General features: G+C 38.6%; 1 protein-coding gene and 1 pseudogene across 3 annotated transcripts in view; both read left to right on the plus strand.

Moving 5' to 3' along the window:
• The window catches only part of MICU1 (mitochondrial calcium uptake 1), a 255844-nt gene that overhangs the window by 179490 nt on the left and 50217 nt on the right, over nt 1–26137 (plus strand). The window lies entirely within an intron of this gene.
• On the plus strand, nt 18–23595 carry LOC128582492 (cytochrome c, somatic-like; annotated as a pseudogene).

Raw genomic sequence — 26137 nt, forward strand, 5'->3', positions numbered from 1 at the left:
TTTGAACCTTTCCAATGATGTATAAACTGATAGCAGGTAGGAAATCGCACGTTCTGTGAAACTTTCATGGGATGAGGTGGTTCTGAAACTAAAAACCAAAGAAGTATAAATTACTGAGGTTGGATGCCCAGCTTATAGAGAAAAAAATTGAGTGGTGAGAGCAGCTCACAACCTGAGCATGCATTCCCCACTTTTATGTTTATTATGTGGAAGGCACCAAAAAGTAGAGATGAAGAAGGATAATGAATAGTTCTTTATGTGGACATTTGTAAAGTAGTAACAGCCAGAAACACAAAATACCAGAATAAAAATATGTGTGCTCAGAGTTGCAAATGTGTCTTACTGTATTTGGAGATTTTCAAGTTCACTTTTCCACTTAAAGTTTAGACCATCATGCTGTTCAGTCACTGTAGATAGCTCTTTAAGAGAATTACCATTTCTGCATTTATATTTAGTGAATCAAGTGCGCTTTGGGCTAATTAGCTATTCTGTTAAGTTGAAAACCTTTGTCAGGTGCCATCTATATGCTCTTTTGACTGAAGACAAAAAAATAAAGTCTCTGATTTCTTAAAATTTTAAAAAATTCCCTTCCATTGATGTTTCTCAACCTCTTTTTTCTTTCTATACATGCCTTAGTTTAATATTATTTGAAATTTCAAAACATTAAATACTGTGACTAAAACACAAAATTATTGGAGGAAAGCACTGCTTTGTTTTTAAATTACGTATATTACTTCTCTATCTGCTCTCCTATTCTCCCCTAAGATTCTGAAATAATCTTCCACCTTTTCCACCCACTTGACTGAAGTGAGACAGATTGAAAAATCACAACTGAATTCAAATTATCCTTGAGAACTCTGTTTAATATTCATACTCTAGGAGAAAAGCCAAAAGAGGGATAATACTAAAAATCAGATCAAATTTTGAAATGTGTTTTTGTACTTATTTTTTGAAAATGATATAACTGATATTCAGAGAATTCACCTCACAGAAACAAAGATGCCAGGCACAGTGGCACATCCCAGTAGTCCCAGCTATTGGGGAAGATGAGGCAGGAGGATTGCTCGAGCTCAGGAGTTCAAGGCCAACCTGAGCAAATGAGCAACATAGCGAGACTCTCATTCTAAAAAATAAAGGAAAAGAATTTCTGCAGTTAAGCCAAGCTTCTTGTGGAGGCTCATATATACAGTAGGTCCTCAAATAACACTATTTTGTTCAACATCCTCTCGTCATAACATTTTGAGGGAAAAAACCAATTCCTAGCTGAAGCCACTGTGTGTGTGGAGTTTACACATTCTCCCTGTGTCTGCAGGAGTTTTCTCTGGGTACTCCAGTTTTCTCCCACATCCCAAATGTATGCACATTAGATGAATTAGCATGTCTAAATAGTCCCAGTCTGAGTGAGTGTGAGGAGCATGTGTAAGTGTCACTCCCTGCAGTGGAGTGACATGTTCAGGGTTGGTTCCCACGTTACACTCAAAGCTGCCAACATAGTCTTTGGCAGCTAGAATAATTGGGTTAAAAATGAATATATGAATTAATACAAATTAATACAATGTAAGAATTTGTAAAGTAGACAGTAATCATCCAAATGCACAACAATAAGTAATGCAATATTAAAGCACTCAGCAAGTGCACCATATTTGTCATTGTTTTCTAACTGCAGGGTGGAAGGTGGTGTTCCCTATAATTTTCACTTAGAAAACATTTATTGCAGGCAGGGCATGGTGGTTCACGCCTATAATCCCAGCACTCCGGGAGGCCGAGGCAAGTAGATTGCCTGAACTCACAGGTTCAAGACCAGTCTGAGCCAGAGCAAGACCTTGTGTCTAAAAATAGCCAGGCATTGTGGTGGGCACCTATAGTCCCAGCTACTTGGGAGGCTGAGGCAAGAGAATCGCTTAAGCCCCAGAGTTAGAGGTTCCTGTGTGCTGTGACGCCACAGCACTCTGAGAGCAACAGAGTGAGACCAAAAAGAGAAAGAAAGAAAACATTTATTCCTTGATTTAATTCACCACCACTACAACTACCATTACTCAATTTAGCAGAAAATGGGTAAAGCGTCATCTTTGTTTTTTATTAATCTTTCTTAAAAGTATGTACAGCTCACATTGATTTCAATGTTTTAAGAATAGTATTTTGATTCTTTATTTAAAATTGTGGTGATGTTTTATGACCAGACACGTGCCATAGGGACTTAACTCTTATTTATATCAATTAACCTACAGTTCTATACATTGTTTTATTTAAGTCACAGGTTCCAAGAACCTATTAATGATGTTAAGTGAGGATTTACCATATACTAAAAGATCAACAAACATTTACTGAGTTGAAAAGCTTTAGTGTTTTCCTAGTCTACTCCCTTACACTGCTGGACAGATAGCCTTCTCTGTCTAGTGAAAGGCACAAGTAAGCATCAGGAAAGATAGTAGAGTGTTTAGATTTCAGAAGTTTTTCTCCATTGCATTCAGAGGAATATGACACATCAGCTTAGCAAATCACTTCAAAAGATTTACACAATAATTGAAGCAAAAGAGATTATCTGGTCAGTATTCATTTAACTAGAAAATTAGTCATAAATTAACCATAATACCTCAGTTTCTAAATATTCTAGTTAGAGAAGTTTTGCTTTTGTGTAGTTGTGCATGGAGGACTCTCTGTTCAGAATAATCACAGTGCTCTGGGTTTTGCCAGTTATCTTGCCACAGTAAACTGTAGCAAATAGTTCAAACAAAACTTCACGGAATAGAGGAAATTTATGTGCAGTAGCATCTAAGCATTAGGATTGTAGAACTTTATATTTTTTTGTTTTTATTAAGTCTTAACTGTGTACATTGATGCATTTATGGGGTTCCATGTACTGTTTTGATATACAATGTGAAATGCTTACTTTGAAATGATTAACACATCCATCAGAATTATACTCTTTTCTTAATAGTTTTGAAATGTACCATTGCATCATGCACATTAGGCAAAGTCCCCCCAAATACCTTCCCTCCTCCTGCCATTCCCCTCCCCTCCCCTCTCTCTCCTCTTCCCTTCTACTTCCCTGGCTATAGTTATGTTTTACCATTTGTATGAATGTGTAGGTGATTATATATTGATTTCATAGTAGTATTGAGTACATTGGATACTTTTTTTTTCCATTCTTAAAATACTTTACTAAGAAGAATATGTTCCAGCTCCATCCTGGTAAACATAAAAGTTGTGAAGTCTCCATCTTTTTATGGCTGCATAGTATTCCGTGGTGTACATATATCACAATTTGTTAATCCATTCATGGATCAGTGGACACTTGGGCTGTTTCCAAGTCTTGGCAATTATGAACTGGTCAGCAATAAATATTCTGGTGCAAATGCCTTTGTTGTAAAATATTTTTTTTTTTTTTGTAGAGACAGAGTCTCACTTTACGGCCCTCGGTAGAGTGCCGTGGCCTCACATAGCTCACAGCAACCTCCAACTCCTGGGCTTAAGCGATTCTCTTGCCTCAGCCTCCCGAGTAGCTGGGACTACAGGCGCCCGCCACAATGCCCGGCTATTTTTTGGTTGCAGTTTGGCCGGGGCTGGGTTTGAACCCGCCACCCTCGGTATATGGGGCCGGCGCCTTACCGACTGAGCCACAGGCGCCGCCCTGTTGTAAAATAATTTTTGATCATCTGGGTATATACCTAGTAGAAGAATTGCAGGATCAAATGGTAGGTCTACTTTTAGTCCTTGAGTATTCTCCAAACTTCTTTCCAAAAAAGTTCATTTTAGATTGCATTCCCACCAACAGTGTAGAAGTGTTCCTTTCTCTCCGCATCCACGCCAGAAATTTACTTTTTTTTTTTTTTTTTTTGACAGAATCTCAAGCTTTTGCCCTCGGTAGAATGCCATGGCATCACAGCTCACAGCAACCTCAAACTCTTGGGCTCAAGCGATTCTTTTGGCTCAGCCTCCCAAGTAGCTGGGACTACAGGCACCCACCACAACACTCGGCTATTTTTTTGTTGCAGTTGTCATTGTTTTAGCTGGCCTGGGCCAGGTTTGAACCCACGAGCCTTGGTATATGGGGCCGGCACCCTACCCACTGAGCTATGGGCACAACTCCAGAAGTTTACATTCTTATAGAGATATTTCAATATACTCCAGAGTATAGAAGAAAGAAGTAAACCTCATCTAACAATTTTTGTATAAGATTTGATATGTACTAGGACTCAAGTCATATGCCCTGGTCTCTGATAAGCATGCCCAGACTTGTCTTCTTTGGAAACACTATGGCATAATCTGGGATTGTAAGTGATTTGACTTATTAATTATATAATTACAATTCAGCACAGAGGATAGATCCATTAAATGTAGTCAGAGAACAAAGCACAGACTAGGTGATACTTTTAACAAAAACAATACAAGATCAACCATAGGGCTGAGCAGGTACCAGCCTGGCCACAATCTAACCCAACACTCATTCCTGGAAACACAAATGGGACTTTAAAGAAACAAAGGATAAGACTTTCACTTTGTATCCGGACATCCTATAGAGCTGAAAGCCCACTAAAGCCCGTTAGCATATTGTGTAGATTAACAAGGTAAAACAAAATTATAAAGCAGATTAGGGATTTCATACTTGTGTCCCTCTACGTATCCTACACCCCAATGCAGAAGACAAGATGTAAAAGGCAGTCATATCTAAGGTACTTATCGTAGAAAGCTATCTTTTGTTTGACATTGACTCTGTAGGCTTTGGGTCCAGATGAACCAAAACTGTTCTCATTTGTCAGTCAGTAGTCATGTGAAAGGATTGAAAGAATGTTGTGAAAGAACCCAACCTACCATGAAGTAAGTGTTCTGTGAGTGGTTGGTTATTCTTTCCATATAATGGCACAGGTCCAGTGCTATGGTTTGAATATGCCCCCCAAATTTCATCTGTTGGAAATTTAATTGCCACTATAACATTGTTGAGAAGTAGAACCTTTAAGAGGTGATGAGTTAAGCAGAACCGTCTGACTTTGTGAATGGATTAATGCTGTTACCACAGGAGTAAATTATTACAGTAATGGGCTCCTGATAAAGGAAAAGTTTGGGCCCCCATTTGCTCTCTGTCACATACACTCACTTGGCCTTCTATCTTGAGATAACCCTTACCCAGTCCAATGCCATCCTGTTGCATTTCCCAGCCTCCAGTTTATAAGCCAAATAAACTTCTGTTTTGTATAAATTTCCCAGCCTGTGTACTCTGTTACAGCAGCAGCAAAAGGACAGATATCTAGTGAATTAAGTGCCTTCTCATTGATAGCCCCTTATGTAAACTTTGTCAGTATTATATTTTCCCAACTAGATTTGTATTTCTTTGAAGAGGTGTGACTAGCATAAAGAGTATAGGCCTTTGATGCTAATGAGGTAGTGGTTAAAATTCTGGTTCCACCACTTACTGGCTGTGTGACATTTGAGGAATCATTCTCTCAGAGCCTAGCTCCTCATTTGTAAAATAGGGCAATGGTTAAATGACATGATGATTGTCATAGGCTGAATTATATTCTCTGTAGATTCATATGTTGATATCCCAACCCCTAGTAACTCAGAATGAAACCTTATTTGAAGAGGTCTTTAAAGGAGTGGTTGCTTAAATGAGTCTTTTAGGGTGGGCCCTAATCCAATCTGATTGGTGTCCTTATCAGAAGAGGAAGTTTGGATATGCAGAGACACAGAGGGTAGACATGCTCAGAGAGACAATCATGTGAAGAGGCAGCCAGAGGGCAGCATTTGTAAGCCAAAGAGAAAAGCCTCAGAAGAAACCAAGCCCACTGGCACCTTGAGCTTGAACAGCCTCCAGAACTATGAGAAAATAAATTTCTCTTATTTAAGCCACCCAGTCTGTAGAATTTGTTATGGCAGCCCTATCAAACTAATGGAATGTTACATACCTGACACCACCTAGCATGTACTGTGTCTTCACTAATTTATTTTCATGGTGGCGCCCATAGCTCAGTGGGCAGGACACCAGCCACATACCCCAAGGCTGGTGGGTTCGAACCTAGCCCAGGCCAGCTAAAAACAACAACAACAACAACAACAATAACAACAAAATATAGCCAGGCATTGTGGCAGGTGCCTGTAGTCCCAGATACTTGGGAGGTTGAGGCAAGAGAATCACTTAAGCCCAAGAGTTGGAGGTTCCTGTGAGCTGTGACGTCATGGCACTCTACCAGGGCAACAGCTTGAGACTCTGTCTCTAATAATAATAATAATAATAATAATAACAATAATAATTTATTTTCACCTTCTCTTATATACCCACTGCCACCTACTATGGCAGTAGGCATATAGTAGGGAGAGAGAGAAAAAGAGACCCTTACTCTGACACCCAGGGTGGAATGAAGGGGCATTATCATAGCTCACTGCAACCTCAAATTCCTGGGTTAAGTGGTCCTCCCACCTGGGCCTCCCAAAGTGCTGGGACTACAGACATAAGCCATTGCACACAGCCAAAATAACAGGCATATAAACAGGTCATCTCACTTGAATGATGGAAAGGCCTTATTTTCATTTTGAAATAGATTTCTGATAAAACATCTAGAAAATGGCAGCAATTTTTGTTTTAATTTGACTTTTCAAAGTTTGGGTAATTTTTCCCCTCACTGAGTATGAAATATATACAATCTCATCATACAGCCAAGAAGAAAACAGAAATGAACCCACTTTTATGGGTTTTGTAATTCCATCATTCTTTCTAGCTATCTTTTACTAGTTTTAATTCATTACTTACCTACTTTAAAATTTCAGATTAATGGCTCAGTGCCTGTGACTCAAGCAGCTAAGGTGCCAGCCACATACACCTGAGTTGTCAGGTTTGAATCCAGCCCGGGCCCACCAAACAACAATGTAACAAAAAAAATACCCGGGCATTGTGGGGGGCGCCTGTAGTCCCAGCTACTTGGGAGGTGCAGGCAGGAAACTCGCTTGAGCCCAGGAGTTGGAGGTTGCTGTGAGCTGTGATGCCACGGCTCTCTACCCAAGGTGACAGCTTGAGGCTCTGTCTCAAAAAAAAAAATTCAGATTAAGAAGATTAGCGTTCCATTTAGTTGTTCCTATCTTTTTCTTATCACAGTAGCTTTGAGAGTGAAGAGAATATTGCCTTTATTTTAATGTCACATGTCGTCTTTATTTTAATTCTCAACAACCCTACCAGGCTTAGTGTTCACATGTAAAGACTAAAACTCAGAGAAGTAAAAGTCATACAACTATTATATGATAGAGCTAGGATTCCAACTCAGATCAGCTATACTTAATCAAACTATTTCTGTTCTTTGATTAAGTTAGTACTTCTGGTCTGACATAAATTGCCTGTACCTAATTTATTTGGGATTCCAAAGAAAAATAAAATTTTCTGTATTTTAGAAACAGAAAAAAAAAGTTCTTAAATATATACAGTCTACCTTCTTCAGTACCACTATTTCTAATTCTTTTGCTGCTCAAATTAAGTCTTACAGTTGAGAAGAAATACACTTGTTTTTGTTTGTAAGATGCTACCTCAACTAGCCATTTAATTGTATTTAATCATGAGAATTATTAACTTTAGGTTTTCTTAAATCTTAATGCTTTTAATTCTGATCATGTTTTTAAAATTCTACTCTTCTTTTTTTATTTATGAACTCCAAAAGAGTAGGTTTAAAGAAATAACTTAAGAATAAAAAGTTGGTTGTTAAAATTCTCTTTTGAAGTTATTAAAAATTCCATCTAAGGCTATCAAGAACCATTGAATTGGGTTACTGGGAAATGGATGACAAGTTTAATTCTAATTAATATATTCATTGATTTCTTGAAGACTATAACAAGTAAGATGTCAGTCAAAAATGAAAGGTAATAGAAAGATTACGGTTTAATTTGGGGGGAGGGGAAAAAAGGAGCTGTCATGTCAAAGAAAAGTAAAAACTAATTTGTACAAGAAAAAAGAATCTAATTCCAGAATATCAACAAGAACATTGAAAAAGGTATTATCTGTTATCTAATAGAATCCCAATCTGTAGCATGATCTCTTTTATAAATTGGGGTTCACATGTTTATCACATAATCAATTAAATTGTCACATTTTAAGATGTCATGTATATTAATTATCTAAAAGTAAATTAGGTATGATTCAAAGAATAACAGTAACTGTCTTATATTCCCAGTCTTTGAGAAAAAATATTGAGGTTAACTAGATTTGTTCAATCAGTGAGAAAGATAAAAGGGAGACAAAGAACTATGGTAGTTATCTGATCTGTCAAGAGTAGAGCAAAAAGGCTTTGTGCCCATAGCTCAGTAGGTAGAGCGCTGGCCACATACACTGACGCTGGCAAGTTCAAACCCAGCCTGGGCCTGCTGAAACAATGGCAACTGCAACCAAAAAATAGCTGGGAGTTGTGGTAAGTGCCTGTAGTCCCAGTTACTTGGAAGGCTGAGGCAAGAGAATTGCTTAAGCCCTAGAGTTTGAGGTTGCTGTGACACCATGGCACTCTACTGAGGGTGACATAGTGAGACTCTGTCTCAAAATAAATAAAAATAAAAAGAGTAGAGCAAAAAATACAAAAGTATTAATTTAAAGATCAAAGAAGTTTTAAAAAATATATAACTAGATGGTAAAAAGTACATAAGGAGATTCTAGAATCACCTATCCTTTAAGTCATCACTCTGACATCCGTGTACGCACCTTTTTAAAGTACTAAAGTAGAATTAAATCTATCAGATGGAAAAAGGCCATATTAAAGGATAAGCCTTTTCTAGCCAGAAGATTATAGAAAAAAAGAAGCAAGAAAGCTTTCAATCAACACTTACTGGAAAAAAAAAACACTTACTGGAAATAGAACTCTTGAGTAATCAGATTTCTTTTCACACCAGCAGCCCAGTTTTGTTTTGTTTGTTATGACTTCATTGTTATGAACTCAGTGATGAGAGTTGACTGTTGATTTAATTAAATCCAAGAAAAAAAATGAGATATTCAATAAGATGTCCTTTAGTTTTATTCTTTGACTTTTGCCTCTATAAAGCAGAATGTGAATGGTAATAAATAGTTTCTTAATCTATCCTTAAGATAGATTTCATCTTGAATTTTCGAAAAATCATTAGAAGCGTTTATTAAAGAATACAGGGGTACCCCCTTATCTGTGATTTCCCTTCCTAAGGTTTCAGTTACCTGTAGTAGTTAACTTCAGTTTGAAAATACTAAAAGGAGGCAGCGCCCATAGCTCAGTGGGTAGGGCGGGTTCAAACCTCACTGAGGCTGGCAGGTTCAAACCCAGCCCAGGCCAACTAAAACAATGACAACTGCAACAAAAAAATAGCCAGGTGTTGTGGCGGGCACCTGTAATCCCAGCTACTCAGGAGCCTGAGGCAAGAGAATCACTTAAGCCCAAAAGTTTGAGGTTATTGTGAGCTGTGATGCCACGGCACTCTACCCAGGGTGACAGCTTGAGACTCTGTCTTAAAAAAAAAAAAAAAAAAAGAGAGAGGGCAGCGCCTGTGGCTCACTCGGTAAGGCGCCGGCCCCATGTGCCAAGGGTGGCGGGTTCAAACCCGACCCGGCCAAACTGCAACCAAAAAATAGCCGGGCGTTGTGGCACGTGCCTGTAGTCCCAGCTACTCGGGAGGCTGAGGCAAGAGAATCGCTTAAGCCCAGGAGTTGGAGGTTGCTGTGAGCTGTGTGAGGCCACGGCACTCTACCAAGGGCCATAAAGTGAGACTCTTGTCTCTACAAAAAAAAAAAAAGAAAGAAAGAAAATACTAAAAGGAAAATTCCAGAAATAAGCAATCCATATGTTTAAACTGGTGCCCTTCTGAGTAGCGTGGTGACATCTCACACAGTCCCACTCCATCCTGCCCAGGACAGGAATGATCCCTTTGTCCAGCATGTCTAGGCCATGTTCGTCATCCACTCATTAGTCACTTAGTAGCCAAGGACAATATTAGATTAACTGTTGCAGTATCAGAGTGCTTCTGTTAAAGCAGTCCTATTTTACTTAGTAATAGCCCCAAAGCACAAGAGTTGTGTTGCTGGTAATGCAAGTATGTCACAGAGAAGCTGTAAAGTGCTTCTTTTAAGTAAAAAGGTGAAAGTTCTTCACTTAGTATAAGGAAGGGGGGGGAGAATCATCTGTTGAGGTGTCTAAGATATACAATAGGAACAATATTCTATAAAAATTTTGCTGTTGCACCTCTGACTGCAAAAGTTACAACCATAGTATGTGATAAGTGCATAGTTAAGATTGATACAAGGCATTAAATTTGTGGGTAGAACAGAAACGTATGCTGAATAACAGCAATCAGGTTCCACACTGTATTCACTTTTAGTCCTCTACTGAGGGTCTTAAAATGTATCCCCTGAGGATAAAGGGTAACTACTGTACTTGTCTCATTCCAGTATTTATAACTTTAATGAGCTAACTATATATTTATTTAAAGATGTTTTTAAAAACTATTACAATAACAACAATCTTTACTATAGAAAATTGTAACTTTTATATCTGGGCATAATAATAAAATTCTTTTACTAGTACCCTTTTTTAGAAAAACATAAAGCACGGGCAGCGCCTGTGGCTCAGTCAGTAAGGCGCCGGCCCCATATACCAAGGGTGGCGGGTTCAAACCCGGCCCCGGCTTAACTGCAACCAAAAAAATAGCTGGGCATTGTGGCGGGCACCTGTAGTCCCAGCTACTCAGGAGGCTGAGGCAAGAGAATCACTTAAGCCCAGGAGTTAGAGGTTGCTGTGAGCTGTGTGAGGCCACGGCACTCTACCGAGGGCCATAAACTGAGACTCTGCCTCTACAAAAAAAAAAAAAAAAAAAAAAAAACATAAAGCACTTTTCAACATGCACCATTTTATTCTTATAAAACTGATCAGGAAAGGCCATAGCAAGCTTCATTTTCCCAAGTATACAAAACAAAGATCTACTACTTTTATCATAAATTTATGTCCTTAAAATTGTATTGCAGTTTGTGAGGGAAAGGGAAAATTGTAAGTCTGACATATTCCGCTCCTTATTCCTCCCAAGAAACTCTTCGTGCTTCCTAGACAATGTCATTATTCCAAGTATATATAAAATATTTTTATTTCTTCTTTCAAGTTATTTATCTTAAAGCTTTATTTTTTAAATCCAGACATCTTTTTTTCTACTAAACATTAACAAATTGGATCAATAACATCATTCATCCTTCCTAGTAATCTTTCTTTGCCTAGGGCACCAAGGGATTTCTAAGGAAATAATTATTGCTTTAGAAATTAGATACACGGGCGGCGCCTGTGGTTCAGTGAGCAGGGCACTGGCCCCATATGCCGAGGGTGGCGGGTTCAAACCCAGCCCCGGCCAAACTGCAACAAAAAAATAGCAGGGCATTGTGGCGGGCGCCTGTAGTCCCAGCTACTCGGGAGGCTGAGGCAGGAGAATCGCCTAAGCCCAGGAGTTGGAGGTTGCTGTGAGCTGTGTGACACCACGACACTCTAACGAGGGCAATAAAGTGAAACTCTGTCTCTACAAAAAAAAAAAAAAAAGAAAGAAAGAAAAGAAAAATTAGATATACATGGTATATATAAATATAAAAGAATAAAACTTTAGGCTCGGCACCTGTGGCTCAAGCAGCTAAGGCACCAGCCATACACCTGAGCTGGCGGGTTCGAATCCACCCCGGGCCCACCAAACAACAATGACAGCTGCAACCAAAAAATAGCCAGGCATTGTGGCGGGTGCCTGTAGTCCTAGCTACTTGGGAGGCAGAGGCAGGAGAATGGCTTGAGCCCAGGAGTTGGAGGTTGCTGTGAGCTGTGATGCCACGGCACTCTACCCAGGGTGACAGCTTAAGGCTCTGTGTCAAAAAAAAAAAGAATAAAAATTTAATTTTCCTCAGTGGTTGATATCAACACTGCTTGAAATAAATTGTATTGTCTCTGTAAACACATCATGGCATGAAGTAGGTCCAATATCTTGCTCTTATAAGACCAGGTTAGCTCTCAGGGTGAGTTAGTTTAACAAGAAGATAAATAAAATCCAAAGCCAATTTCTTACAATTCCCTTTACCCTCTCCAATTCAAGTTTGCTTCATTGGTAGCTTACAAATTCTAAAAATATAGTCTGTAAAAATCAGACTAAAAATATTATGCAGTCATATGTCACTTAACAAAAAGGATACATTCTAAGAAATGCATTTTTAGACAATTTTGTCATTGTATAAACATCATAAAGTATACTTACACAAACCTAGATGGTATAGCCTATTGCTCCTAGGCTACAAACATGTATAGTATGTTACTATACACTGAACACTGTAGGTAAGTATAACACAATGGTAAGTATCCGTGTATCTATATTGTATATGGTAATGTCTGTACATACAGTATGTAAATTGTAGTACATTTGTATATTCCTTGGAAGTTGTAAATGCAACCTTGATACTACTTTGATAATTAATTTGTGACTGTATACTGAAAAGTACTTTTTTGTTTGATATCTTTTGGAGAATGGAAGGAATGTTTTTGGTTTTGTTTTTTGTGTTTTAAATAGATGGAGTCTCTCTTTGTCACCCAGGCTGGAGTACATAGCTCATTGCATCCTTGAACTTCTGTCTCAAGTGATCCTCCTGCCTCAGCTTTCTCAGTAGCTGGGACCACAGTGTCCACTACAACATCTGGCTAATTGTTTTTTTTATTTTGTAGAGACAGGGTGTCACTATGTTGCCCAGATGGGTCTTAAACTCCTAGCCTCGGGCAATCCTCCTGTCTCAGCCTACCAAAGTACAGGGATTACTATTATAAGCCACTGCACCTGGTGAAAGAAAGTTTTAAGAGTAATTAAAATAATAATAAAATATGCTTAAATATATTATGTAGGCATGATTTTTTTCAAAGACTTTATCACTTCTGAATCTGACCTTTCAGTTTGATCATTAAAGTGCAGAAAATTGTTAGAGATTGATATTTTTCTTCGATTTGCAGATAGCTTTGCAATTCCAAAATCAATGATACGTTAGTGATACCTTTGTAACACTTGGCAATCCCTAGGATTTTCCTGAGATCAGATACCTTTTATGTTACATTCTAAATTCGTTTTTTTCTCGTCTTTTTTTTTTTCTAAATTCGTTTTAAACTGGCCACAAGATAAAAGTAGCTCATAAATAAGTCATAAAGATTTGATCTTTCTCCTATGGGAATTTTTCCTCAATCTGTCACTCAAATGGTCTTAGCAACATTCCATAGTAGAATAGAGGTGCTTCTCAAATTACAAATGACCTCTGTACCAGTATATAAAGAGTTCATAGATCATTTATTTGAAATTCAGAATGTGGGCATGGTTAAATTTTATATAACCAGAACATGTAACTTATAATAGAAATGTAATATACTAAAATATTAAGGTGATTGCAAATTTATAGTTAATTGTTTAATCTATACATACACATCTAGCTACAGTAGTCCATGGGTGCAGAACTCCAGCAGTTTTAAACATTTTATTTATTTTTTTTGTTTGTTTGTTTGTTTTTTGCGGTTTTTGGCCGGGGCTGGGTTTGAACCCACCACCTCCAGCATATGGGGCTGGCACCCTACTCCTTGAGCCACAGGCGCCGCCCAGTTTTAAGCATTTTAACAAAAGTTTGAGTATATATGACAGAATAAAAATACTAGCTAATATTTATTTTTTCTCCACCCAGTCCATTGGAAATAACCAATATTTCTTGACAGTTTATCATGAGCTGGACACTATTCTGAGTGCTTTATGTACAGATGCTTCTCAACTTCTGATCCATTTATGTCCCAATAACCCATCATAAGTTGAAGACGCATTTAGTACCCCAAATAAACCCATCATAAAGTCAAAAACATGTAAGTGGAACCATTATAAATTGGAGACTGTGCATAGTTTCATTTGGTCTTTACAATGCTGTGTAGCTGGAATTATAATTTCAACATTAAAGAAATGAGGAGACTAAAGCACAAAGACAGTAAATAACTTGCCCAAAGTCTCAGACATGATAAAGGTAGATCTGAGATTTGATTCTAGGCAGTCTGTCTCTGGAGTCTTCCTAACTACTAACTCACACCTAGCTTTCCAGAAACTGTGCTAAATGTTCAAAACAAAAAGAAAACTAAACGTTGTTCTCCTCCTAAGAAGCTTATGACGCTAAGATGCATGAAGCAGAGATACTTGCACAGTAGTATGGTACTAGAGGTGTGTATATGAGAGTATAAATTGGGACGTTTAAATTAGCCTGTAAGTTGAGGGCACAGGGTACTGCTCGGGTGACATTATTTGAATCAGTTCTGACGTTCAATCTATCCAAAGAATTGGGTAGTGGATTTTTGTTTGTTCTTTGTTACAAATGTAGAATATCTAGTACTTGAGAAGAGGCAAGGAATGCTGAGTAAGACTGGGACTGGAGCCAGGAGAGAGAGAGAGAGAAAATGACCTTTCTTATCAAGTTTGTCCCAAACCAGGCTTGAATTGATGCATCTTCTAGGTGTTCTTAAGTTGGTAAAGAAATCCTCTACCCTGAAGGCCAGGTCTACAGAGACAATTAAGAAATAGATGGAGGCTCATTGCTCATAGCTCAGTGGCTAGAGTGCCAGCCACATACACCAGGGCTGGCAGTTCAAACCTGGCCTGGGCCTGCTGAATAACAAAGACAACTACAACAACAACAACAACAACAACAAACAAACAAAATAGCCAGGTGTGTGGCAGGTGCCTGTAGTCCCAGCTACTTTGAAGGCTGAGGCAAGAGAATCACTTAAGCCCAAGAGTTTGAGGTTGCTGTGAGCTGTGACACCACGGCCCTCTACCGAGGGCGACGTAGTAAGACTGTCTCAAAAAAAAAAAAAAGAAAGAAAGAAAAGAAACAGATGGATACCTAGGCAACAGAATGAGACCCTATCTCTATAAAAAATGTTTTAAACAATTATCTGGGTGCTATAGTCCCAGCTACTCAGGTGGCTAAAGAAGGAAGATTGCTTGAGCCCCAGGAGTTGGAGGCTGCAGTGAGCTTTGATTGTGGTGCTTCACTCCAGCCTGAGTGACAGAGCAACACTGTCTCAAGAAAAAAAAAAAAAAAAAAAAAGATGTAAATTGGGGAAGTAGGGGGCAGGAGAAGAGAAGAGAAATTTTCTCTGCACTTCTCTCATGAACTCCCTGGGCCTATGGGCAGGTCAAATATGGCCTCTAGATTGGACTCAGAATGAAGAAGATTGGACAAAATGACATCTAGAGTGAGTAGATCTTTTTATTTTCATCCTTATAGCCATCTTTTGTTGCAGATGCCTTTCGCAATTGTGGTAATCACAGTATTGGGAATTTATGGACTTTTAAAAAAAAGAATGAGAGCTAATGATGACTGGGCAAATGTGTGAAAAGAAGTTTGCTTTTCCTTGTTTTTTTCCCCTTCTTTTAACTCACTTAGGCTTAATTAGTAGATCTAATTTTTTTCTTTCTTAGAAGAAAAGATTTGTTTACAAAAATAGCTTTAGCCTCTAGCTTGCTAAATAACCTTAGAGTACCCTAGAGTATCTAGATAATGTCTGAGGGACCAGAGCCAGTCTTGCAGTAATTTGTAAATAAATAATATATTACATGCAGCCTATTGAATTCATACTCTGAGCAAATGCCACTTGAGGGGGTCATATATCAGATTATTATCCTCTGAATTCAGTTAACAGCACAGAAATGATTATTTGTCAAGTCTCTTTTATTTCTCATTATTTTTCTTATTATTGGATACCTTTTCTTCCTCCCCACTCAAAACTCTCCTTATTTGTTTTTTATCAATCTACCACAACATTAACATAATTTTTTTCTTATTAAACCTACTTGGACAAATGTAATAAAAACTACTTCAATCATTTCTTAGCATTAGAGAGAGAGAAAGATCTAAACAAAATAAAAGCAAAATGCATTTTAGGGAAATAGAACAACCAGTGCAAACAAGGGAGGAAATAAGAGAAGATGGTTCTTCCTGGAAAACAAAAAGAGAAGGCAATAGCCAGGTCATGAAATGCTTTGTCTACTGCACTGGACAGTTTGGGCACTTTGCCCTAAAAGCTGTAGGAAACCGTGGAAAGTTTTAGAGAGAGAAGTGGTATGATCAGCTTTGGATTTTTTAGAAATATCACTCTAAGCCTGGGCACAGTGGCTCACACCTGTAATCCTAGCATTCTGGGAGGCGGAAGCCAGTGGATTACCCTGAGCTCACAGGTTCAAGACTAGCCTGAGCAAGAGTGAGACCTTGTCTCTAAAAATAGCTGAGCGTTGGGGCGGGCACCTGTAGTCCCAGCTATCTGGGAGACTGAGGCAAGAGAATCGCTTGAGTCCAAGAGTTGGAGGTTGCTGTGAGCTATGATACCACGGAACTCTACGGAAGGTGACAAAGTGAGACTCTGTCTCAAAAAAAAAAAGAAAGAAATCTCACTCTAGCGGTACTGTGGAGTATAGATTAGCAAAGAGGGAAAATAGTTATTGCAGTTGACCAAATTACAAAATAATAAGGTTATGGGCGGCGCCTGTGGCTCAAGGAGTAGGGCGCCGGTCCCATGTGCCATAGGTGGCGGGTTCAAACCCAGCCCCAGCCAAAAACCACAAAAAAAATAAAAAAAAAAAATAATTATTCCAATGTGTTTAAATAAAAACAAATAAAAAAAAATAATAAGGTTAGTCTTAGGAAAGGGTAGAGAGAGAAAGGGGTAGGTTTGAGAGATCTTAAAAGCTTCTTTTGGGCTCAGTGCCCAAGCTTAGTGGTTAGGTCACCCACCACATACACCAGGCTGGCCAGTTTGAACCCAGCCCGGGTCTGCTAAACAACAATGGCAACAACAACAACAAAATAGCCGGGCATTGTGGTGGGTGCCTGTAGTCCCAGCTATTAGGGAGGCTAAAGCAAGAGAATCACTGAAGCCCAAGAGTTTAAGGTTGCTGTGAGCTGTGACGGCATGGTACTCTACAAGGACGACATAGTGAGACTGTCTCAAAAAAAAAAAAAAAAAAAAAGCTTTTTTAGAATTTGGTAGTTGCTATGAAAGAGCAGAGTTCTAGGTAATGCCATTCACTAAGATAGTGTTATGCCCAGGAGTTCCACAAAGACCACACTGCCAAACAAGCTGAATTCACAGCAGAGTTCCTTTATTGAAGAGCCGGCCAGCAGCTGCCTCAGTGTCCCCACATGGGGTTTCTGAGAGCAGCCCAAGTACTTAAGGGGTCAGATTTTTAAGGCCTTGGTCTGCATCCTGATTGGCACGCAGGCTGCGCAGGTGCACCCAGGTAGGTTAGCAAGCAGTGTACAGAAGCGGAATTTTGTGGTTAGTTAGTCATACATTTGTTTCAGTCCTTTCTCACTTGGTATTTCTTAAAGGTCAGTCCGGGGACAGTTGGTACCTCTTAGTCTGTTTCTTAGGGAGTCAGTCAAGCAAGATGTGAGTGAGTACTTTACCATCTATCTTGGGAGTGAATCAGACTTACTCCATTTTGGTGGGGGCTTGTGGCCCAGAAATTTTCCAGGAGTTACCTGGTATTTTTCCACCTTAGTCTAGGCCTAATAATAGAAAACAGAGAAAGAGAAGTAGATTTTCAAAGAGAAGTGTTGAGTTGTGTCTTGCACACCTTGAGTTTGGAGTATTTGTGAGCCATCTTATTAGCTTTGCTAGAAGCCAGTAAATATATGGACTTACTGATCAGACTAGTGATACGGTTACAGTTGTAGATACAGGATTATTAGTATACAAGGATCTGTTGATGCGTTAGGAATTGATGATCTCATTCAAGGACAGTGTATTTACTTGAAGACAAAAAGCCAGGGACAGAATGCTGTCCTTGTGTTTAAGTTGTACAAAATGTAAAAGGAACCTCAGAAGAATCAAAGACAGAGGTCAAGATGATGGGTCTCAACTAGGTGACACTGACATCTCACTAGAGACGTGTAACACAAAAATAAACAAGGAAACTGATGGTATTAAAGGTTTTTTATTTGTTTGTTTTTTTGAGACAGAGTCTCACTCTGTTGCCCAGACTAGCCTGCTGTAGCATCAGTCTAGCTCACAGCAACCTCAGACTTCTGGGTTCAAGTGATCCTCTCACCTCAGCCTGCTAAGTACCTGGGACCAGAGGCACCTGCTACAACATCTGACAATTTTTTTTCTATTTTTAGTAGAGGTGGAATCTTGTTCTTGCTCAGACTGGTCTCAAACTCCTGAGCTCAAGGGATCCTCCTACCTCGGCCTCCCAGAGTGCTAGGATTACAGGTGTGAGTCACTGTGCCTGGCCTGAACTTTAAACTTTTAAACAGAAACAAGCAACTGTTTGGTTATCCTCTTACCAAATTTCCAATTATTCATTTAAGTGTAAGCTCTTATCTTACCCATTGTGATGCTAACCAGAGAAATGGGAACAAACTCTGTTGTTTACCCTGAACTAGGTTTTTCGTAAAACACTAACATTTCTCAATTAAGTATATGTGTATCAGGTTGAATTTGACTGAGACTAGTTTTTGTTTGGTTTGGTTTGGTTTGGTTTGGTTTGAGACAGAGTCTCACTATGATTGCCCTCAGTAGAGTGCCATAGCATCATAGTTCACAGCAACCTCAAACTCTTGGGCTTAAGCAATTTTCTTGCCTCAGCCTCCCGAGTAGCTGGGAGTACAGGCTCCCACCACAACGCCCACCTATTTTTGTTGTTGTTCTTGACGTTTTCATTGTTGTTTAGCTGGCCTGGGCTGGCTTCAAACCCACCACCTGGGTGTATGTGGCTGGTGCCCTACTCAACTGAGCTATGTATGGGCGCCGCCCTGAGACTAGTTTTTAAGTTTGAGACTAAACAAATGCTGGAGTTTTTCCAATGCTCAGGAAACTGGTTGGTTTAGTGAATTTTTCTCAAATACACTTCAAAAAGCCCATGAGTAGTTTTTCCTTTCTGCAGTTAGAAAGGTTAATTAAAACTCTCTTAGTATAATAGCTTCACAATTTGTCTTAAAGAATATTATGGTATATTCTTGTGCTAACTGTGGATTTGAATTCAGTTTTATAGTTCCCTTTCATATATATCTTTATCATCTGACAAGGTTATGATAGCTGAGGGAACAGTCTCTTTGGTTTTCCTCACTTGTGGGTATGTGTGATTTCAAATGTGATGTTAATGTGGTTTTGCATTCAATTTCTGCCAAAGAAAAATATTAACAGTAATAAATTGTGGAGTTGCTTTATCCAGTGAGTACACTAAGCCCATTTATTTGAACATATAATCACTTATTCCCTAAAGCTAATTAACATAAAGCTAATTGTCAGCTATGCTCAGGAGCCTACCCTACTTAGTGAAGCATAATTAATTTCAAAATGGCATAATGAGACATACAGCCTTCAGTCCCCTATAAACCTGATTTAGAGAGGTCATCCAAAAAGAGTCACCTGCCCACTCAGGTTTTAGTAGTCACCAGCTACATCTGTTAGAGGACTCGACAGGGCAGATCCTGAGAGGAGAATAATAGTTATATGATTTTAGTAAATACATCCTGCTAGGCTGTAATTAATATGTGTTAAACCCTAGCTACAAGATAGTTTCAAATATAATCAAGCATTGCTTAAGGAGAGGGATACATTCTGAGAAAAGCATCATTAGATATTTCATTGATATGCAAAATCACAGAACGTACTTACACAAACCTGGGTGGTATAACTTGTTGCTCCTAGGCCACAAATCTGTATAACATGCTATTGTATGAATAGTGTAGGCAACTGTAACACAATACTAGGGAATTGTATATCTAAACAGGCTATAGATGCTATGGCTCACCCCTGTAATCCCAGGACTTTGGGAGACTGAGGAAGAAGGATCATTTGAGACCAGCCTGGGCAACATAGCAAGACCCAGTCTCCACCAAAAATAAAAAAAGTTAGCTGGGCTTGGTGGCAGGCACCTGTAATCCTAGCTACTTAGGAGGCTGAGGCAGGAGGATCACTTGCACTCCAGCCTGGGCAATAGAGTGAGACATTATCTCCAAAATAAATAAACATATATAAATATAGAAAAGGTATAGGAAAAAGACACATTATAATTTTACAGTACCACCAGTGTACGTGAGGTCCATCATTGACCAAAAGTCATTATGTGCCACATGACTATTTGAAATATCTGCCTTTCTCTCTGTTGACAGAAAAACATGCCATTTTCCTCATGTTACCATGGCAGTGTGATTTTAGTGTATGCAATTGGTCGGCTCTGATTTAAAAAACTAATTAACTTCTCTGCCACCAAACTGAAAACCCTGTGTTATAATCTTGGCCTCATGTGTATGTGGCAGTCTTCTCTGGCACCGCAGGGCCATGGATAGCATGTATTCTCCCTAGATAATTTAGGGCTTATTATTATCTCCCAGCCGCCTGACAGCCTGGGGAGGAATGGTGGGTATTTGGATTGTAGTATTGGGATAGAAAGGAGAATGACTGACTAATGCTAATGAAGATCTTCTGTGTTACATCTAGTTCTTCACATCAAATGCCCTTGAAAATAGGGGGTCTCTGCTGCCTTTGAGAACTACAGGAGATTGTGGAAGCAGCTTCTTAAAGCAGCTGCCACTGCCCCTATTGCTTATATTGGACAGTCACGTTGACATATCAGCTGTTCCAAGTCTATTAGGACCCCAAGCAGAGAAGACATTAAAAGTAATTGAAAGATGTAGGGAAGTATGATTTCAAACATGAAAATATTCTGTTAGCACCAGCAAGAGCTTTCTGCAGGGCAGAAATGAAGAATTATCTGACTTTCTGTTAGTAAAGGTTTAGGATTAGTAGTGAGAAAGCCTTTATAAAAAGAGAATAAAATTGATATAGTCTGGCCCGTTAGATACTTTGCCTTTTGCCTGCCTGTGTTTGGACCATTTCTTCTTACTTTGTATACTATAGCTTCCATAAGCTGTATGTTTCTAAGCCTCAATCTCCTAGTCTTTCTTGCATTTTCCCAGCTCAATCTAAAAGCTACTTTCTTATTTCAATCTCTAGTTTTCCATTTTCTGTTCTTGAAAATTGGCACTTTCCAAATGTAATGTTTAGTGTATTGAAGAATATTAAATATTTCCATAGTGCCTAATGAGCCTATACAATGACTTTTTGAATGGTCAGAATTCAAATGTATAATAAGGCTGGGGGCAGTGGCTCGTGACTATAATTCTAGCACTTTGGGAGGCCAGGACAAAAGGATTGCTTGAGACTAGGAGTTTGAGATCAGTCTGGGTAATATACAAGACCTCATTTTTATGAAAAAATTTAAAAAATTAACTGAGCATGGTGACATGCCTCCTATAATCCCAGCTATTCAAGAGGCTGAGGCAAGAGGATCGCTTGAGTCCATCAGTTCGGGGTTGCAGTGAGCTGTTGACTATGCCATTGTACTCTAGGCTGGGTGACAGAGCAAGACCCTGTCTTTAAAAAAAATTCATAAAATAGGGCGGCGCCTGTGGCTCAGTGAGTAGGGCGCCAGCCCCATATGCCGAGGGTGGCGAGTTCAAACCCAGCCCCGGCCAAACTGCAACCAAAAAATAGCCGGGCATTGTGGCGGGCGCCTGTAGTCCCAGCTGCTCGGGAGGCTGAGGCAAGAGAATCGCGTAAGCCCAAGAGTTAAGAGGTTGCTGTGAGCCGTGTGACGCCACGGCACTCTACCCGAGGGCGGTACAGTGAGACTCTGTCTCTACAAAAAAAAAAAAAAAAATTCATAAAATAAAAAAATAAAATGTGTGGTAAGGGGGATCAGTCATTGCAAAAAAAAGTGAGACCAACTAAGATCTGAGCTCTGAAGACCAAAGAATAGAGTATGTTACTAATTTTACAGATAGCATCCTCAAACTACTTTTTCAGTGTAGGTAGAAATTTGAGAACATGTAACTTAATATTTAGCTCAGCTCATATAGGTAGAAGTAAATATCACCCTGTTTTATTGCTTTAATATAATAGACTTATATTTCTCTCAGTTGAAGTATCCAGATTTTGTGAAGTATGGGAGAGTTGTGATGAATTCCTTGAATGTGGCCATTTTCTAAATGAGGCTCAGTTGAATTTTTGCAGATCTTGCATCTATGATATTGTTCCTGTAGAAAACTTCAAGTAATACCTATTAGAACAATGCTGTCTCTTCTGGATATAAACTAGCAGTTAACTTATAATTACCTACCTACTTTTTTTTACTTATCTGTTACGAATGCCTGTACTTATGACCTTTTAGTCAATCTCAAATCATGGCTCGATAAATCACTCATTTATAGAAACAATATTATACAGTTTTGTTGTGTTTACAATCATGCCAGTAATATATATCCATATAGAATAATTTATGAAGGGCGGCGCCTGTGGCTCAGTCGGTAAGGCGCTGGCCCCATATCCCGAGGGTGGTGGGTTCAAACCCAGCCCCGGCCAAACTGCAACCAAAAAAATAGCCGGGCGTTGTGGCAGGCGCCTTAGGCAAGAGAATCGCCTAAGCCCACGAGTTGGAGGTTGCTGTGAGCTGTGTGAGGCCACAGCACTCTACCGAGGGCCATAAAGTGAGACTCTGTCTCTACAAAAAAAAAAAAAAAAAAAGAATAATTTATAAAACCTCCGTACTATGTTTTAGACTTGGTGTTGTCCTACTATCTTTTCAAATTTCAAGTCCATATAAATCAATAACTATTATGCCTGTTTCAAAGGTTATTATAAAACTCAAGTGAGAGAGTGAATAGGGATCATTTTGTACATTATTATCCCTCAACCCATTAATTTGTGCCCCATAATTGCAGGGCTCGTAGTTTATTCTTATAGGTCTTATTTCTACGAACTCTTGCATAATTCTAGCTTTTATAGAGAAAAAAAGTTTATAATACAACTTTCTATTCTTTAACTATAGTTCCACTCTTGCCCATCTCTTTTCTTTCTCTTCTCATAAACATGCAAAATGTGCATGTGAAGAGTAAAAAGGAAAGGATTAGGGGGAATACTTAGTTGTAGTTTTTCCATCCTTTCTTGACATTTTATTCTTGTCTTTGTAGAGGATAGAAAGTTTGCTTCTCTATAAATAGAGCAAAAATTTAAAAAAGAAATTGTGACCCCCAACTTTTTTATAGCTAAAACCCATTGTTGTTACTATCAATCATTATTAATAGCAGCTAACATTTACTCAGCTGTTAGTATGTACCAGGCATTATACTACCATATTTCATTGAATCTAAAACACAACATTGATTAGCCTAATTGTTATTGACTTAGAGAGGGGGATGTCCAGCTTCTGACCAGGAACCTTTGTGTCATCAGTAACCAAAGAGAGAATTAAATATAGGTGATGGGGAGAAAGGAAAGTTTTTTGTTCAGAAGTGTGTCCACCGCCACACTGTGGGAAAGGGAGGCAAGCACAAGACTGGGCCAAATCTCCATGGTTCTCTGGGCAGAAGACAGGTCAGGCTGCTGGCTTCTCTTACACAGGCACCAATAAGAACAAAGGCATCACCCAGGGAGAGGATACACTGATGGAGTACTTGGAGCATCCCAAGAAGTACATCCCTGGAATAAAATGACCTTCACCCACATTAAGAAGAAGGGAGAAAGGGCAGACTTGATAGCTTATCTTAAAAAAGCTACTAATGAGGACCACCACCTTATTTATTATAAAACAGAAATATCCCATGGCTTTTTTTAATGTGTGTCCTAATTTAATTGGTCTCATACACCAGAGTTCCAATCATGAATGAGTGACAGAATATTTTTGTTGGACAGTCCTGATTTAGCTAAGACTGGCTTGTGGTTAAATGAATATGATCTTTTTTTTGAATTTTGATAGTAATTCCAATTCAGTAAATACCATCACTGTTTTCCCTCTTCTAAAGATATGATTATATTTAATTACCGATGTTCAACTTTTCACAAAAATGATAAATTGCCATCTGAAAATCTACTGAAGATTAATTTTATATTAAGATTTATGTAATGGATTATGTAAGTATATTTAAATACTAGGGAAATCCCTTCACTTATCTCAGAACCAAGCAGGATTCACTGGTGTTTTAATTTGTGTTCAGTAGCCTCTTAAAGGCGACAGCTGGAGATAAGGTAGCAATGCTTACTTTGTATTTTTAGCCCTCAATCTCATTTCCCTGAGTCTACTAAAATGCTGCCTTTTATTTATTGAAAAGCATCTTAATGTGTGGTGTATGTATAATATCAAATAAGGAATAATTAACAGTTCTTCAAAAAAAAAAAAGACACGCCATTATTTATCACTAAGGAAGAAAAAATGCTGTCAAGTAAACTATGACAAGTACTTTCTTTTCTTGTACATATGTAATAAGAAAGTATAAGGGATGTGTGGCACACCTTTTAGGGACGGGACACAATTGTAAGAGGGACTTTACCTAACAAAGACAATCATTGTAACCTAATTCTTTGTACCCTCAATGAATTCCAAACAATAAAAAGAAAAAAAAAGTAGAAGCAAAATAAATTGGTCTAAAAGGTCTTCACATTCGGGATACAACTCTTCTGAATTTCTTTTTGACACTGAATCATCAAAGTCTGTGTTTTTGCACACAGTATTGTCCTTTGAGCCATCAAGAACATTGACAATGCAACATTTCTCAAAATAATACTCCACTGTTATCTGGGAATTTCTTCCAAGCCCCTGACACCTACTCTGCAAGCTTTGACATGCTTGACGGACAGTGACAACAGCGTCACAACTGCTGCCTAGCCAATAGCAATTGTAAATGGCATACCAATTTCAGTGATAGGAAAATCTAAAGAAAACAAGTAAACATATCTTAGAAAAGATTAATTAGAGTAATTGTTTCATAAGTATTATCTAACTTAACTCTCATAATAACCATAAGAGGAAGGAATTATACCCATTTTATAGATGAGGGAACCAAGGCTTAGAAAGGTTAAATAAATCACTCAGGAATACAAAGCTGGTAAATGGCCATGGAAAAAACCAAGCCCAAGTCTTTCTTACTGCAAATCTTCTATTCTTGCCACCGTACTATACTGGCTTCCTTTATATTCCCCAGATAATTGATATCTTTTTTTATGGATGCAGGAAAAATATCCTAATCTTTCCAGAGAGCCAGAACAGAGTTTACTTGCATAAAGTATTTCCCAGAAGCTACCAAACTAGAATTTTAGTGAGTGAAGGCTAAATAGAAAGACTCCTACGGATAGTATCTTTAGCTGAGTGTAGATCCTACAATTCAGATTTCTAATTTAGACGAGTGGGTCTCTGTGTTTCATTCAAAACATTCTCATTTTCCTAATGGGCTGAAGTGCGACAATAATGATTTTCAGACATCTACCCTGGCTTGAATTTTATGAAAATTGATGATATGGTAGCATTTTCTAATACACAAATCAAGTGACAAAAGAAAGGAAACTTTACGGGTGGTGCCTGTGGCTCAAGGGGTAGGGCGCCAGTCCCATATGCCGGAGGTGGCAGGTTCAAACCCAGCCCCAGCCAAAAACCAAAAAAAAAAAAAAAAAAAGAAAGGAAACTTTACTGGTGGGATTTTTTTGGTTCTCACTTGAATGAATAAATGTGCAGGCATCCTCACCTAATTTATCATTCTAGCATAGTTTCAGTCTCTGAGGGACTCTGAGGACAAGTTCTTTTGGCTTACAAATCTAACATTCACTATCCTGCCTCTAACCTCCTGTGTATTTGTTGGTTTACTTACCTATTTTTAATGTTTCTGTTAGATGGGAGCTGAATATTATTGACATATTTTATATATAACTGGACTCTGGTAAAGGAACAAAAGGAGCTTTGTAGCAGAGCCCACAACTAGTCCTTAAAAGTTTAGGAGCAACTTCGGGATTTTTCCCCTGGGAATAATTATCAATTCTAAAGAAGTGGCACAATCTCTCCTTAGGTGTTTAAGTTATTAAAGTGTATAGGCTGGGAAGTGTATCTTGTACTCCTATTAGATGATAAATACAAAATGGATGAGTTTTCTAAATGAAGCAGAGATTTAATCATTCAACGAAAAGTATTTATTCAACCCAGCTCTGTGTGTGACACAAACACAGTCAACAATACAAAGCATAGACTCTTCCTTTCAAGAAGTATGTAGTGTTGGGCAGCGCCTGTGGCCCCATATACCGGAGGTGGTGGGTTCAAACCCAGCCCTGGACAAAAACTGCAAAAACAAAGTATGTAG

This window comes from Nycticebus coucang, chromosome 3 (genome assembly GCF_027406575.1).
Source record: "Nycticebus coucang isolate mNycCou1 chromosome 3, mNycCou1.pri, whole genome shotgun sequence".
NCBI lineage: Eukaryota > Metazoa > Chordata > Mammalia > Primates > Lorisidae > Nycticebus > Nycticebus coucang.